A 17,016-nucleotide genomic window follows, 5' to 3' on the forward strand; every position below is an offset into this window, starting at 1 on the left:
AGCCAAATAATTCGCAAAGTATATCACAGGTAGATGAATAGAAAGACCCAGGAAACAGAAAACAACTCAAAAAAATGGTCCCAGATGTACACAGGCATTAAGTATATGATAAAGGTGGCATTTCAAATTAGTGAGGAATAGAAGGATTATTTAATAAATGATACAAATAACTAGATGGCCACTAAAAGAAAAGTCTAGTTGGATCAATAATTTAAAAATGAAACCATAAAAGTGCAAGAAAACATTATAGTGATTTTTTATACATAATCTTTAAGGGGCAAAGGTCTTCCTAAACATGACATAAAAACCAGAAGTAATGAAACAAAAAAATGTGAAAATTTGACAATAAAAAATTGGGACAAAGAAAAATCCACAGTAACCAAAGTCAAAATTCTCAAGGGCAAAATGAGAAAAAGATTTTGCAATTTATATCTTAGAAAACAAGGACCAATTTCCCTAATATATAAAAAACTCCCATAAACATTAAGAAAAAGATCAACAATCCAATAGAAAAATTAATGGGGTATTTAGAGAAAAAATAATAGCCCTTAAACATATATAATTATGTTCAAATGTTTTAGAAGATAAATGCAAATAAAACTTACAGTGAGATACCCCCCCCCAACATATTAGAAAATACTTTAAACACTTGTTAATACATGGGTTGTCAAGAATGTAGGGAAACATGGGCGCCTGGGTGGCTCAGATGGTTAAGTGTCTGCCTTCGGCTCAGGTCATGATCCCAGGGTCCTGGGATCGAGTCCCACATCGGGCTCCCGGCTCAGCGGGGAGCCTGCTTCTCCCTCTGACCCTCTCCCCTCTCATGCTGTTTCTCTCTCGCTCGCTCTCTAAAAAATAAATAAAATCTTAAAAAAAAAAAAAAGAATGTAGGGAAACAGCCATTTTCCTACACTTCTGGTAAGAATGTAAATTGGTAGCACTTCTAGGGAGAACAATTCATCAGTAGCTATCAAAATTACAATTGCAAATATTTTTGACACAGAAATAGCACATCTACATATTCCTTCTACAAAAATACTTGCGCAAGTATAGTCACTGCTACCCTATTTGTAAGAGCAAAGATTGCAAACTATTGTTTCCAATCCTCCACTGAAAATGTTTTCTCTTCCTTTATTGCCTTGGGCATAGTAACAACAAGGAGTTTCAAGTTAGTCTCTGAATTCCTGGGACCCCTGTGGATCTGTGTTTATTTCCTTTTGTTTCTATTAATTTTTCTTCAGGTTGTCAGGACTCCTTAATGTGCCTGTTGCTTGGTTGGTTGGTTTTGGTGGCTGGGCTTTCTATTTGTAAAATTGTTTCTAAAAATAATGTGAAGCCGATTGTGGTTACATTCCACAGAGATGTACCTTTGCTTCCACCAAGAGCTATTAGCAATCTTGAATCATCTCATTCCAATTTCAGGAATTAAGAGGTGGTGATCAGTCCCTGTGAGGGCTTGCCACTTAGGATTCATTCATTTTTGGGGTTTATCCCTTTGGAGTCCCAGCCTAAAGTTGAGGGGTCACCTTGGAGTGTCCATAACTCCTTGTGATCCCATGAGGTTGTCACAAAGTCCTCAACATTTTTCTTGCCCAGGTCTAAAACACCCTCAGAGGTTGGGCTCACATTCCTTGGGTTTCCACTCCCCTCAACTCCTCACCAAGTAATTCCTTCTCTCTGTTTAACCCTCTACTACTTCAGCTATATATATATATAACATTTAGCTAGCTTTTCTGGTTGTCCTCATGGGAATTATTCCATATTATCTCGTGCGATGACCAGGAACAAAATTCCAAAAAACCCTACATGTTCATCAATCAATAAATGATGGTACATTTATACAACAGAATAAATTATTGTGTATTTATGGTTAAATAACAAAGATGTTAAATAAATGATGGTACATTTATATAACAGAATGCTATTTGGTACAGAGAGGTTATTTTTTAGGTGCTGATATACACCAATCTTCAAAATATATTGTTTAGTGAAAAAGCAAGGTACAGAACAGTGGACATTGTATGCTATCATTTAGGCATAAAATATCTCTAGAAGTATTCAAAATAAGTTAATACTTGGCTCGTTTGGAGCTTAGAAAAGTGAATAGCCAAGGCATGGAAGAGAGAAGAAAATTCTTCAGTTTTTATCATTTTGTATATTTGAATTTTGAAACCAGTAATATATTATCTGTTCGATATAAAAGCAGATAAAATAAACATTAAATGATAAAAAAAATGGGTAAAGCTATGTGTGTGAACCTATTTATCACTGCAGTATTTATAAAAGCAAAAAATTAAAAGTGACCTAAATGTTCAACTGTAAAGAAACAGTTAATTATATCAGGTGTCACTGACGGCATATTCTGCAATGATATGAAGAATAAATATGGAAGTTATGTAGAAACATGGATACACTACTTTTCTATTGCTGTGTAATAAATTAACACAAACTTAGCAGCATAAAACATCATTTGTTCTCTCATAGCTGTGTTGATCAGAAGTCTCACGTGGTGAAGCCGGGTTCTCTGTTCAAGGCTTCACAAGGTTGAAATCAAATTGTCAGGTGATCTGAGTCCTCATCTTAGAATTCTGCCTTCCTCAATGGAAAATACATATTTTTAAAGAAAGAAAATAGCAATGACTCTTAAACATATGCAAAGATATTCAACCTTACAAGTAAGAGAAATTATAGTGAAGTACCCTTTTCATCAGTCAGACAGAAAAGGTTTTAAAAACTTGCTTACACACTGGATTGGCAAAGGTGTATAGAGGCAGATGCTTTCTTACATCATTCTAACTTGTATTAAAATACTGCATATGGCAATATACATAAACTATGATAACAACCAGGAAAAGGAGGTGTGTGTGTGTGTATGTGTGAAAGAGAATAAAAGAGAGAGTACAAAAATATTAATAGTCACATAAAAGAATTTGGGTGACTTAATATTTTGTTAATTTTGAGATTTCTAAGTAAGGTTACTATTTTCTTCTATCATCAAAATTGTATTTACAGAGGAAGAACAGTAACTTTTTCGGTCTCTTTCTGTTTACCACACACACAAAAACGAGTAGATTTATTGCAGTGTTCTAGATCATTGTTATTTGTTGGTACTGCTGAGATTAGGACATAGGGCCCAACCCCAGGTCCTTTATATGCCATGTTGTCCCGTCTCTTGCTGGAAAACTCCAGGCGTAGGAGAGTATGACAATTATGGGATACCTATTAACTTCTGTGTGCTCACTACTTACTAGGTACATTTATGTCTAGTTAACCCTCACAACGATCCTATACGATAAATTTTATTTCATAGTCTCACTGGGTTTTCAATCCCAGCTCTAATCCAGAAAGGCTGTGGGACTTGGCAAGGATTCCGCCCCTCCTTGCTCCATTTCCTCTTTTGTAAGATGGAGTAAGAGTCATGAGAGTTGTGTATAAAATAAGCCAGATACCTTTGATACCTGCCTATATGCTCCAGCACTTAACTACACCCATACATGCTTAGTCAACTTCCAACTGCCAGCACCTTTGTCTCATTGTGGGAGGTTTTTTCCTCCGACTACGAGACCCCTTCTGTTCATATGTGGGAAAGTCTGGAAGTTCTGGAAGAATTAATGCCTCCTCCCTTCTTCCAGCAGCGCTTAATCAATGAATAACTGGGGAGTGCGCAGAAAGTCACTGAGCTACCTCAGCCCCTGGGCAAAATGACTGAGATACTTGTTCTATTGAATTTCCCACTGTTCCCCAGCAGTATTAAGTTCCATTTACTCTCAGAGTAATTCCCTTGACAATATACTCTGTTGTTGTTGTTTTTTTTTTTGTAGTAAGAACATCTAACATGAGATCTACCCTTTTAATGAATTTTTGAGAGTACAGTACAGTATTGTTTACTACAGACATGATGTTGTACAGCAAATCTCTAGAATTTATTCATCATGCATAACAGAAACCTTATACCCATTGAACAACTCCCCATTTCCCCCTTCCCTAAACCCTTAGCAATCATCTTTCTACTCTTTGCTTCCATGGCCTTAGCTATTTTAGATATCTCATATAAGTAGAATTATAAAGTATTTGTCCTTCTATGACTGGCTCATTTCACTTAGCATAAAATCCTCTAGGTTCATCTGTGTTGTTCCATATTGCAAGATTTTCTTATTTTTAAGGCTGAATAATATTCCAATGTATATATATATACTACATATTATTTACCCATTCATCTGTCAATGGACATTTGGGTTGTTTCCACATCTTGACTATTGTGACTAGTGCTTCAAGGAATATGATTTTAATCAAGGTGTTGGCCAGGGCTGTGGTCTCATCTGAAGACTTGACTAGGAGAGGATCGGCTTCCATACACACAGGCTTGTTGGAAAAATTCAGTTTTCCAGCAGTTACTGGGCTGAGGGCCTGTTTCCTGCTGGCTATTGGCTAGAAATATTTCTTAGTTCCTTGCCACATGCACCTTCCTAATATGGCAGTATGCAAATTGAGAAGGCAATAGAGAGAATCTGCTAGGAAGACGGAAGTCATAATTTTATATAACCCAATTACAGAAGTGATATCCCATCACCTTTTCCTTATTCTAATGGTTAGAAGCAAGTCAAAGGGTGAACCCACATTCAATGGGAAGAGATCAAATGAGGGGGTAATTGCCAGGAGGCAGGGACCATTGGAAGACATATTGCAATATACCTGTTACACTAGTCAGTTTTAGATCATTGATAGGAAAGAAAGCCTAGGTCTTTCAGAAAAAAAGTCCTTTTTGGCTTCTTTGAGGTACTCTTGGAATCTTAATAGGAGATTTCCCTCATGAAATTAGCTTTTCCTTAGGTAAATATATTCTAAGAATGTAAGATGGCTCTAAAACTTTATGGGTAACAATAAGAAGACAAGAAGGAAATCAAAGTTATTCATGACTAGTTGAATTGCAGAAAACTGGGAGAGTATATTCAATATTGGTGGACCAACCTGGATAATGGATATTGACAAAGTTAAATCAACATATATGCATTGAACATACTCTTTTGTATATAGTAGGGACTTAATACTTATTTGGAAAGAAATCAAATAGAATTAGATTTAAATGTATAGATTTCAATTATCTTTGCTGATATTGTCCATGCTTTAACTTTTACCAAGAGCCATTCTGCTTCTGCTTCCAAATGTGATGAAGAACTTGTTCCTTAAAATAGAAATAAAATTGACTATAAAAAGCAGAGTCCATGCTATTATTACTCACTCCTGACAGAGCTGTGCTTATAAAATACAAAGGGCTTCCTTCTCCCTAATCTGAGGGGATATTGCAGTCCACCAAATGAAAAATAAAGCTACCTTCAACAGCTGCTAAGGAGTTAAGAAGCTGGGTATGAAATTGTGTCTCCCTCATTACCTGCAATGCATGGCTGAGTTCATTCGAAGTAATGCCTGGAAATCCTCTACTAAAACAATCACAAGGTAGGTTGGGAGTTTATGCCTTTTGACCAGGTCCACAACCCACATCTGCCACAGAGAATTTTAATTGATATTATTCTAGAGAAGAGTTCCTGTGCTAGTATTAAATCAGAAAAAAGGCAATTTAACACTGCATTATTCATCATTCCAGCATAAATGAAAATAGAATGGATTTAGAGTAGAAAACTACTTTTCAGCAGGGAGAAGGCTTTTATATAACCAGACTATCAACCACGAGTTTTAAGGTTTGGGCCCCATATTACAAAATATATGTGACAAATGAATAAAAATGTTATTTCTAAATCACCTTTTCCATAGTACAAATAAGGCAACTGTTTTTGATTTGTACTATGATTTGAAAGCATTGCTTTTATTTTTATAACATTAGAATATTAATTATCAAACCATTGGAAAAAAAAAATATAGAGAGAGAGAGAGAAAATCTTACTGAAAGTTTTAACTAGTTCGCTTATACATTGTATGTCTTTGTAATCTGCTTCCTACTTTGTCTTTGTTTTTATTGTGTCTTTCCAGGCAAAGTGGAGAACTGTAATGGACTCTGAGTGAAGAATGTAATTATTCAGATATGTAGGATTTTTTTCTTCTTAGAATTTACCAGAGAAGTTCCTTTTGCCCATTTTTCAAGAATGTAAGAGAAAAGGGAAGGGGATTTGACATTTATTGAGCATCTACTATGTGCCAACCATTTTTTGATATACATACTTTCATTGATTGATCAGTCCTACAAATAAGTACTGTTATCCCAATATGATAAATGAGAAAACAGAAACTAGGAAACCATGGAAGGGAAGAAAACTAAAATTTGTTGAGCAAGTGAATACTAACATGAGATGCACTTCATATTTATACATTCATTTACACTTTACATATGCATCCCCATGTTACAGTTTTAAAAAATGGGCTCAGAGTTGTTAAATAATTTATACAATATCATACACTTAGTAAGCAGTTAAGTTGAACTAGAATCTGAATGGATCTGATTCATCCTATTTTTCCCAATTACATCAAAATACTTCAGCATAAAATTCTTTAAATGTAGCTGCTAGCAGAGGCACTGAAGAATTTAGATGGCTTCCAGCTCACGAGGGGAAGGTTGCCATTTATAAAACTGTTGTGTTCCCCAGCAGGGAAAGGCATCTGGGAACATTTCTAGAATTAAATTTATCCATAATTAAATAAATAAAATTAATAAGAGTAAATATTAGAGGCATCTTTCCTGGCTCAACGGTATGGTCCAGTACAGGTCACCAAATCTACTCTATTATAATTTATTTTCCTTCTTTTTTCTTCCTACTAAAACTATTGAACATTCATTGCTTCATTATAATTTGTTTTTTAACTCATCCATCTCCTGTTCTATATTAGGAGTTCCTTTTGGGCAGATACCTTGATATATCCTAGCCATCTAATACCTGACACTTAGCAGATGCTCAATAAAAATCAAAGGAATGAATGACTGAATAAACAAATGAATTCATTAGTAAACAAACATGATACAACAGGGTAGCAAGCCAAACTTATTACCTAGCTCTAGCAAACTTTGGAATAGTCTAGAATATGGCGCTCACACTGAAGGTGATGTGATGCCTCAAGTGTGTAACCTCGAGTTATAGATTTAGCTTGGTAAGTACTTAGCCAGGACTCAGCTTACTTGAGTGGTACCCATCTCTGTCCTACCACTATTCAAGATGCTCCAATCTTGATCTCTAGCCACTGAGAGACTTACGGTCCCTCTGAGTCTGTGATTCTCTAGGGCATACTCTCTCCTACTTCTCCTTCATTCCTCTGTTCCAAATATATGTTTTGATTTGATGTTTGCAAAAATGTTAAATGTAGGCTTTCCTTCTGCTCAGAAGAATGCCTACAGATAATATGCAGAGGTTAAGAGCATGAGTTTCAGGTCAGACTAAATAGGTTCAGGCCTAACTATCATTTATTTATTAGCATGTGACCTTCAAAAAACAGTATGTTTAAGTTTTAGCTTCTCATACATAAATGGGGATAATAGAAGTACCTACCCCAGAGGAAATTATATAAGATGATGAAACAAATGCAGTGAGCATGGCTCCTAACACATTGTTATTTTAATAATAGAATGAGAGTAAGAAAGTGTCTTTTTATTTGGCTGTCTGGTTTATAATTACTTAAGAATTAAAACCAAGAGAAAAGAGAAATCCCCTTTATCCTCCTAAAAAAGCATTGAGTAGTCTGGTTGCAAGGACAGGAATATGAGTGGTTTGGCCTAGCTTTAGATCTTGCGCCCATCCTGGCAATGAGAGTGAGTGCTATGTTTGTTGACCTGGGTATTGGACCTCCTCAGGGGTCTGGGATGGGTGACGGGGTGGGAAGGGGAGTGCTGTCTCACCTAAACCACATGGACTGAGTGAGAGAGGAGGCAATAGCTAAAGGAAAATAGAGCAAAAAGAGCTGCTCTGCATCCCTACAGGACTAAACCAACCACGGATAACCGATATAGGATGACCTTACTAACCAAGAGAAATGAAAGCACCTTCACATGCCTGTTTTCTCCTAGTGAAAGGCATAACTTCCCAAATTCAAACTGGTCACTTACCCCTATGGGAAGTATGCAAATAAAAGGATAGAATTGTGCAAATAAAAGGATGGATTTTCATCTGTGTGTGTCTGTCCTTGTTATAGTTTAATACAACCACATGTTGTCCCTTGTCTCAGGAAAGAAGTTAGAGTAACAAAAATCAGACATAAATTGCCAATATTTCCTAATATAGCTTTTTCCAGAAGCTTTTGTAAAAGTAGAAGTCATATTGATGCCAAGTTTCAAATAGCACTTAAATCAGGCCATTTTGTCCTAGAGTCATTTACCCATGGGTGGTGGTGGTGGTGGTGGTGTGTGTATGTTTCAGTGTACCTGTATTTGTGTTTCCTTTATTCTCTTCCCTCACATTTCTCCTCATAAGAAATTTCTCCTCTCCATGGTCTTCTACCACTCAAGCCATCAAACATGGAGGAATGAACACAATACTTAAACAATGTAACTTTCTTCCTTGAATAGAACATCAGATATCCAAGCAATTTTTTAATATGTTCACATGAAAAGAAAAATAAGCAAATGTAGAAGGTAATTATGGAGGTCACAGAAGGTTTCTTTTCTCCTTTTGTTTTTAAGTGAAATGTACATTTTCAAATTAAAAGACAATTCTGGGAAAATATTGGGATGACCATTAAAAAAGGAGATGAAATATGAAAAGCTCAAGTAATAAATAATGAACACAAATAAATGACCTGCCAGTTTGTCAACCTCCAAGCCAAGCATTATATTCCAGGATTTGAAGTGAATAAGAAGACTGCAGAAACTGATACTGAGCCACACAGACAAAGAAATCTCACTTCATTCTACTGTGTTCTTAAAACATGGATATTTGCGTGGCTAGAGCATTAGATAAGTACACTGAAACATCATTTTATTTAATATGACCAATTCTGGAGAAGTACATCACAAGAAATGAAAACCTGGAACCCATTAGGGATGTTCCCAGTTCTGGGTTGGGCCTGTTTTCCCTGGAGGTTCTACAAGCCTACAGCCCACATTACATCCAAGATGTATTAAATAAAACAATGGTATCACTAAATGAAAATATCACTGGATATTGTAGACTACCTTTGGAAAAGCTTCTTATGAAAACATACCTCAATCATTTAACTTGACAGGCCAACTCCATTATTAAAAGTATATCTGTATCTTTCAACAAATCTTGACTCATATTGGTAGCTTCCTTCTTAGTTCCAAAAGAGAATACTATCACCATGTGCTTACTATAATAGAAAGGCTCTTATCATTGTGTTACAAGTGTCCTTCTTCCTTAAAATCCAATCTTATTCCTTTCTTAAAGTCTCAATATAATATAATGTAAGATAAATATAATCAATTATGTATATTATATATTAATAAAATATAATATGTTTATAATATTTATATTGTTATTTCGATTATATTAACTATTATTTATATATTTATTTATATAGAATATTTATACCTTATAATATGTTTATAATTTTTGAAATATACAAAATAATACAACAATGTAACCTATAATTATTACTCACCATATAGTTATAATATAGTAAAATATATATTATATATTATTATCTACATATACATGCTTAATTATACCTTTATAGGACTGAATGGCAATAGGGTTGAAAAAGAGTTCTCACTGAGATTTAATTCAGGGTCATGGATTAGACATTGCAGTTGTAATCATTCCCCATTCACCAGTATCCCATTTACAAAGCCTATTCCTTATGAATCTACCTTAATTAGCATCTTCTCTGAAGAGACTTCCATGCCCATACTCTTTACCACCAGAAATATAGAACAATTTTTAAAAATGCCACCAGTGTTTTGTGTAATGAGGTTAAGTGCCAGTGAACGTATAATCAGATCATCGCTGTCTTGTGCCTGCCATCTTGTACAAACTCTTCTGGTTATACTAGTCACACTGCACTGTAGTTTGTTTAATGCCAGTCTACACAGTGGGACTCTGACTTACCTGGGTGAAAAGCCACGTTATACTCATTTTTGTTTCCAGTGGCAGATAGTGTCTGAACCAGGCCACCACCAAGCCAGTGTGCTTATCTCTCAGTTGCTAGGAGTCTTGGCTGCTGGTGGCCCATAGTGATCTTTCTCCAGAGGATTCTCTTTGACCACTAGGAGTCCAGAAATGACCACAAAGAGAGCCCTCATCAAATGACTAGATGCTTGAAGGGTACACAGGCCCAGCCTCTAGACTCAAAGTGGGACCAGTCTGTGGTCTTCATGCCCCTGGAGATCAGGTGAGGCAAGACTCAGCTGAATTCACATCTCTGCTTAGCTTCTTCCCCTGCCCAGATCTGCTTCCTTCACTCTTGGAAACACTCCATCAGCTAATCACTCATACACAAACCTCCATGTCAGGTTGTGCTTTTAGGGAATCTGACCTAAAACACCTCTAAGTGCACTGATTGCTGGGACAAATCGTCTGTTTCTCCTATTAAACTCTGAGATCCACAAGAACAGAAAAAAATGACTTATTTACCTCTTCATATACAGTACCTAATTCAGTGCCTGACAGTAAACACTCAAAAAAAAGTTTTAAATTTGAATTAATATGTGAATATATTTACCTCATTCCTTATTCTCTTCTTGGACAGAATAGATAAATCCTAGGAAAAGCAAGACATGGGTTTAAGGATTATCATTGCCATTATCATTTCATATCAACCTTTCTCTAAGACTGAATGAATATAAATTGTTGGGAGAAATAGTAACCTCTGAAATAAGGGGGATAAAGACACACCTCCCCCCAATTCTATCTTACAGTAATGTAGATAATGAAACCAGTGACACCTCATCAATTGAATAGATTCATTAACAGTAGCTAATGGCCAAATATCAAACTGAATTTTGTTTTGTTTTCTTTTTTAGCTTCCCCTGAGAATATTTTTCCCTTCCTCACTTTCATCTTACTCCCATATTAAATCAGCATTAGGTTGGTAAATATCAAGCCAACTCTAGGAAATAAAGATTTTCTCAGTTGAGTTTTCTTGGTCGCAATACAGTATATCACCAGAGATTAAAACAAATATGGGACTCTGGTCTCTACTGTATCCCTTGGAAATGATCCTATTTCTCCTCACTGAGGAAGACAGGTTAGACTCCACCAAATGAATTAACAAGGTCATCCAGAGGATAAGAACTCCAACATTAATCAAAAGCATATACCTATATGTATCTAAATTAATCTGAAGGCACAAGTTTCTCCATCAGCGGATCTGCTCAGGCCTATGTCTTACTAATAAAGTAGCAGGATTTCAGTGGGCAGAAAATAGAACAATACTTTCAATGCTCTAATTATAATTCCTGTTACCAATCGCCTCAAAGTTTGCCCAAGAAAGCATAAAAGTAATTGACTCTTCACAAATACATTTTGTTTTGAGGTAGACATAGTTTTCTGATAAGAAAAGGCTCATTAGGTTTCTATTACTCAAACTTGCGTCAAATAGACAAGATACAATTCTTAACACAATGACAAAAAATTACTCAAATAACATCTCTAGGTGGATTCACTCTTTGGGAACACTGGTATTTGGTCAGCTCTTCTGGAAACCTCCAGCCATCAACTGCATTGCAATTACAGAGCTATGGACAAAACAAATGAGATGAGATGGTGCAGGAGAGGCACGGGAGGGGCCCAGGGATTCTAAAGAAAACTGGCCCTTAATATCGAATCGGCTGCCATTTCACCCAAGTGTGGGGCTGGAGACGTTATGTTATCTCATCTATTCCTTACTATAACCCTGATAAGGCTGGATTTTTATCTTTATTTTACAAGTGATAACAGTTGTCTTTACAGATACTAGATCGCTTTTACAAAGTCACATGGCTACTAAGCAACACTGCTGGAACTCAAACCAAAGACTATCTGTTCCAAAGCCCATCATCTTTTGACTTCATCACTCTTTATCAGGTTAGCTAGTATTCACTAAGGGTTTATTTTCACTGAGCTCTTAAATATCGGCATTTCTGTGACTCAGGGGAAAAAAAGACACTTCTCTCTTTCTTTATGACACCAGCACTTACAATCCCATCACCTTTTTGATATATTACTTACTAGCTAACAACTAATACATGATCTGTTCTAAGAAGCAATTCTATATCCGAAGAGTGGGTGCCATCTTCTTTAAAGTTATCAAAATGAGTTAGTAAAATGCAGTGGATGCTTTGAGGGCATGCTAAAGCTTTGGAATCTGTCAGCAAATGAAGAAAAATGAAGGAAATACCGGGCACCCTCGATTTTGTGGACAAAGCCCATAGCGGACACAGGCATGTTCATGACTCCATGGCTTCCAAAGCCCTGGGGAAATTCAGAAATGATGCCCGGTTTCCTGAGTCAGAAAGAGAGTGTGGCCGGGTTCCCCGCTAGAGGGAGGTGGGGAGAAAACTGGGCTGCCATCCTCTGTTCTCTTTGTGAAGTGGTATATGAAGTATCTACTGTGAGTGAAGGATGTGAGGCAAAGATGGGGAGACAGAAAGTGGCAGAGGTTAAATGGGTTTGGATTCACTGTCTTGGGGAATGGAAGAAAGGACTGACAGGTGACAGGGTGACAAGAATGCAAGCTCCATGAGGTCAAGGAATTTTTCTCCGTTGTGTTTCCTTAGCATTCACACATAGTAGATGCTCAGTAAATATTTGTGGAATGAGCAACCTTGGAAGAAATTCTTGAATTGGTTTTATAAATGGCAGCATCCAAGATATCATTTTGGAAATAAATTCTATTTGCAGTATTTCAATGAAATTGGCAACATCTCATGCCATATCATCTCTCTCTCTCAAGTTCCTCTTAATGCCAACCAAAGAGTCTTCATGCAGTTGAGGTCTGGACAAAATGAGTGTCAAGAGTGAATTAGAGGTATAAAGATTAGCCTGATGATTACCTATATAAGATGGTTACAGGTTACCTTCCCAGACTTTGCCTTGGTGATGGTGAAGGGGTTTGTGAGTGCTGCAAAATGAGTGGATGTAGATGAGTCTGAAGTCCTTTGGGAACACAGCTAGCCACTCTGCAGGTGCTGGCCTGACTCTTACTTTTCTTCTCTAAGGGCGAGAGTTTCTCAGATGCTGCATCTGACCTATTCCCTTTCTCCTCATTCCAGAGTTTCTTGGTGCTCTCTCTGCGTTTTCTCCTTTTTTTTTTTTTTTTGAGGTGTTTCTAGCAAGGCTCCAGAGGGTTGTCCCATCCTCCCCTAACAGCTACCTCTCAGTTTTAGGATACTGCTTTGCTGGAGATTCTTAACTTCTGTAGGAACCTACAGGACTCACCTGGCCTAGAGATGTTGCACATGTGATGATTTTAGGGCTTGAGATCTACCTTCTCCTTGGCCCTCCATGTCATCGACTTTTCATGACCTCTACTCCCTTAAGGCACCAGCTCCTGTGTGTTCAGCTCTTGCTTCTACCAGTGAAAATAGGAAGAAGGGGAAACAGCAATGTGATGTATTAGCCAAGTTTAAGCCTTCAAGTTATATTTGTAAAACTGACAAAGCACTTTATAATCTCCATATAAAAGCCAAGTTGAAAGCAAAGACTTATTAAATCTGTATAAAATATACAAATGAGTAAATTATTGCTAATGGCATGATTTTCTGTACTCTTCTTCAAAGCTAAACCAGAAAATTCTTTTCATTTTAAACAACAGATTCATTTATTGCATTATCCAGGATACCTCACTAATCCATTTCTGGTTTTTAGTATAATACAGATCTATCTACATTTGTAAACAAAAGACTGAGCTGCAAGAGAAATGAAGAGTAAAGCTAGGCCTGCATTTCAGAGTAACATGCAAAAACCATTAAACCAGAATTCATTTTAAACAAGTTTCTGCTAGATAGGATGGGTTGAGTGTGATTACTAGTTCTAGGAACCCATTATGAAACAAATAAAAGTTAAACATTGCCCTGGAAAATTGATACAAGTGAGTTGAATTTATTTATCTACTGAACAACAAATAGAGCTCAAATTTGGCAAGAAGAGTAGGATATCTGGGGAGAGGATGTTATCCCAAGGATGTAGATGAGAACAAGTTATGTTAAGAAAAGTAAAAGGTACAGAGATGGAATTTTACACAATTATTCAGAGTGTGGTAGATTTATATTATGTCAATTTAGCTCCACTGGAACTGAATTTCAAAAATTCCCTTGCCTGCATAGCTCCTGGTTGGCATGAAGTATCATCAGCCACACTCCTTGTGCATGCAGAAGGTGAAAGCAGGCAATGAGGCTCCTGGTAGCTTATACACACTGTTGCTTGTTGCTGGCTTCTCACCTTGGGGTAGCATCCTCTTCTCCAGTTCCTGTACCTCCTGCCAAATCCTCATTTGGCTTCTCTGGCTCCTGGGTTAGGTGCAGAATGAGTCCCAGGATGAAGGGCACTAGCTTCCCCTGCAGGATACCCCCATTCCCCATGTGGCAGGTGTAAAGGCAGGGAGAAACTGTCATGGATTTTAAAAGCCTCTCCTCATGGGCTCCAGTCAGCATTGCAGGTTCCTGCTTGTGCTCTCTTCCCCTCACATCCATCCTTCTTCTTAACTGCCTGCCCTGTGGATGTCTGTCTCCACCACCAGATCCAGAAGGAAACATCTCACATAACAGTTTAACCATGTCCCGCAACTGTGTAAGGCCAAGCCACTATTATAGACCCCTATTTAGATATTAATGTGTAGTTCAGAGATTTTGTGTTTCTCTGATCACACTCTGACTAAAACACAGGGAGACATCATTAGAGTGGGGAAATATTGGGAAGATAATTGAATAAATCATCTGTAATTTTTCAGAAGAAAGGCAATGACTTTGACTAGGCTATTGTTGCCATAAAGTTCTCCATGATGCTCAACAAAGGTAAACCAATGCTATTTAAGACCTTCAGTATCTTCATATAACTTTATGCTATTAAAGTTGTTAGTCACACACTTTTATGTCATACACAATAGTTTATATTTATGCATATTTATGGTTAATGTTTCAAATATATTCAGTGTTTGACATTATCTAGGTGATACCACCATTCTTAGTTGCTGATGTTAAGTATTTAAGATTTTGCTTTGTATACCACTTCTGATGTGAATTTTTATCTGTAACCTGACTTTTTTCTCAAAAGAATTCTGATAAGTCAGAAAAGAGCCAGTAGCGAGTTGGGATTTGGCATACAAAGAGAGAACAAACATTGCTAAAGCTCAGGCTATTACATTTGCACCTTCTAATTTCAATTAATTTTCACAAAACCTTGATGGTTAGTTTCTTACTCCTATTTTTCAGTTGGGGACCAAGAACCAGAGAATAAAGTGTCCTGTTTAACATCTCACCCTTAACAAAAACCTGTTTTTCCTTAAAAGTGAGTGAAACCATAATCATACCAATGGAAAAACTGCAATAACCTTTAGAACCAGAAAATGTTGAGGTGCTATGCACTAAGAAAAGTAAGAAGATAAGAAGCAACCAGACCATATAACAAGGATTCAGTGTCTGAGAGCTGGGCACAGCAGCAAACAACAGTGATAAAAATTTTTATCTCTTGATAAGAAAAGCTTTGCTGATAGTAAACTCTTTACAGTAATATTTAATACATCTGAAAGCTACTACATTTTTAACATGTAAAAATGAATCAAATGGAAAAAATTGCCCAAGCAAGAATCAAACACTAGACCACAAAACTTCCAAGTATCATCTAATGACTAGGGAGGAAGTATGTATTTTAATGAAAGAAATCCCCAACGTATACTACCTAGAATTTTCATGTCAGCAATTGTCCCTTCAATATTGAGACCCTTTGTCTATTCCAGAGGGGTAATGACAGGTCGAATTTTACCTGAAATCCCCTCAAGTTCCCAGTTCTCATGGTCACTTCCTTTTCAAATTTCTTTGTTACTAATCAATGGCACCTCGTTATGATCTCTGTGAAAGTTTGAACAAAAGGAGCCATTTCCCAATGGTTGTAAAAATAAATGGAACATGAAGGGAAGTTACACTTTATACTGTAGTCAAGTCACAGAATTTTTAGCGGCATTTAAGAATGATTTCCTATCTTTTACAAATGAGTTAGTGAAAATCGGAGAAATGAAATTTTATTAGTTAAATTCAAAAGTGAGTTCAGGTTCCTGGGTGCATTAAACTGACACAATTCTGTGAGTGAGTAATTTTTTAAAAATAAAATTACAATTACAAAATTACATACAGGACTTTGGGTGTGGCTCGTGAAAGTGTGGGTTTAACATTCTAACCAGAACTGAATGAGGTAAAATCCACTTGAAAAGGCAAAAGCCAAGTAAGTGTTGAAAAACCCAGTCCCAGGAAGTGCAGGGAAGGAGAGGAGCTTCAGGAACAACTGGAACCAGAGACATGAACCTCACCGGATTGTTTCCATCTCTGTTTCTCTCTGCAGGTTGGCTTTATTCCCTCTCATTGTAAACCAGCACTCTTCAGAAGCAGGAAAATATGGCTGCTAATAGTTCTTAAGTTATATATCATAGAGTTTAACCACTGAGATGCTGAGATGTTCTCCAAACCAAATCTAAGGAAGGGCCTTAATTGATCTAGTTGGGTCCAAGTTAACTGTTGTCAGTGGTGTTGAGTCTTATAAAAACATGGGGGCAACCACGAGCATACTGTCAGCATAGAAAAGGATCTGTGCCAAGAAGAATCTGGAAAGACAAAACAACCCTTCATAAATCATTTGCTCAATGCCGAACAGCTAATATGTGGTATATTCAGAATCATAAACTAAGGGTTCATTTCCAGCACAATTTTTTCTCTAAATGTTACAGCAGATACTAAAGAAATGAGTTTTCCTGGCTCAGAATTTGTGTTTTCTTGGCATAGAAACTTACCAGAATACGCAAACAAAAACAAGACCCAACACAAAATAACCTTAGTTTTTTCAGTCAATTTAGAGTTCTTTTGAATGACTATTATACACATCAATTCTCATTAGAGATTTATTAAGAAAACGGGACATTTGGGTTAAGCATGTATTA

General features: G+C 36.7%; 1 long non-coding RNA gene across 3 annotated transcripts in view; it reads right to left on the reverse strand.

Moving 5' to 3' along the window:
* LOC123858778 (uncharacterized) overlaps positions 1–17,016 on the reverse strand; it is a 251,306-nt gene that overhangs the window by 26,628 nt on the left and 207,662 nt on the right. The window contains exons 3-4 of one of the 3 annotated variants that reach the window (XR_008507636.2): positions 13,311–13,443; positions 10,615–10,653 (exon numbers count right to left, since the gene is read on the reverse strand). The exons of the other annotated variants lie outside the window; for them this stretch is intronic. This is a non-coding gene — a long non-coding RNA (uncharacterized LOC123858778). The remainder of the gene's footprint in view (positions 1–10,614; positions 10,654–13,310; positions 13,444–17,016) is intronic. 3 annotated transcript variants of the gene reach the window in all.

The sequence above is a fragment of the Mirounga angustirostris genome, unplaced genomic scaffold (assembly GCF_029215605.1).
Source record: "Mirounga angustirostris isolate CCGP_5_RB_7025 unplaced genomic scaffold, mMirAng1.0.hap1 SCAF_4, whole genome shotgun sequence".
Classification (NCBI taxonomy): domain Eukaryota; kingdom Metazoa; phylum Chordata; class Mammalia; order Carnivora; family Phocidae; genus Mirounga; species Mirounga angustirostris.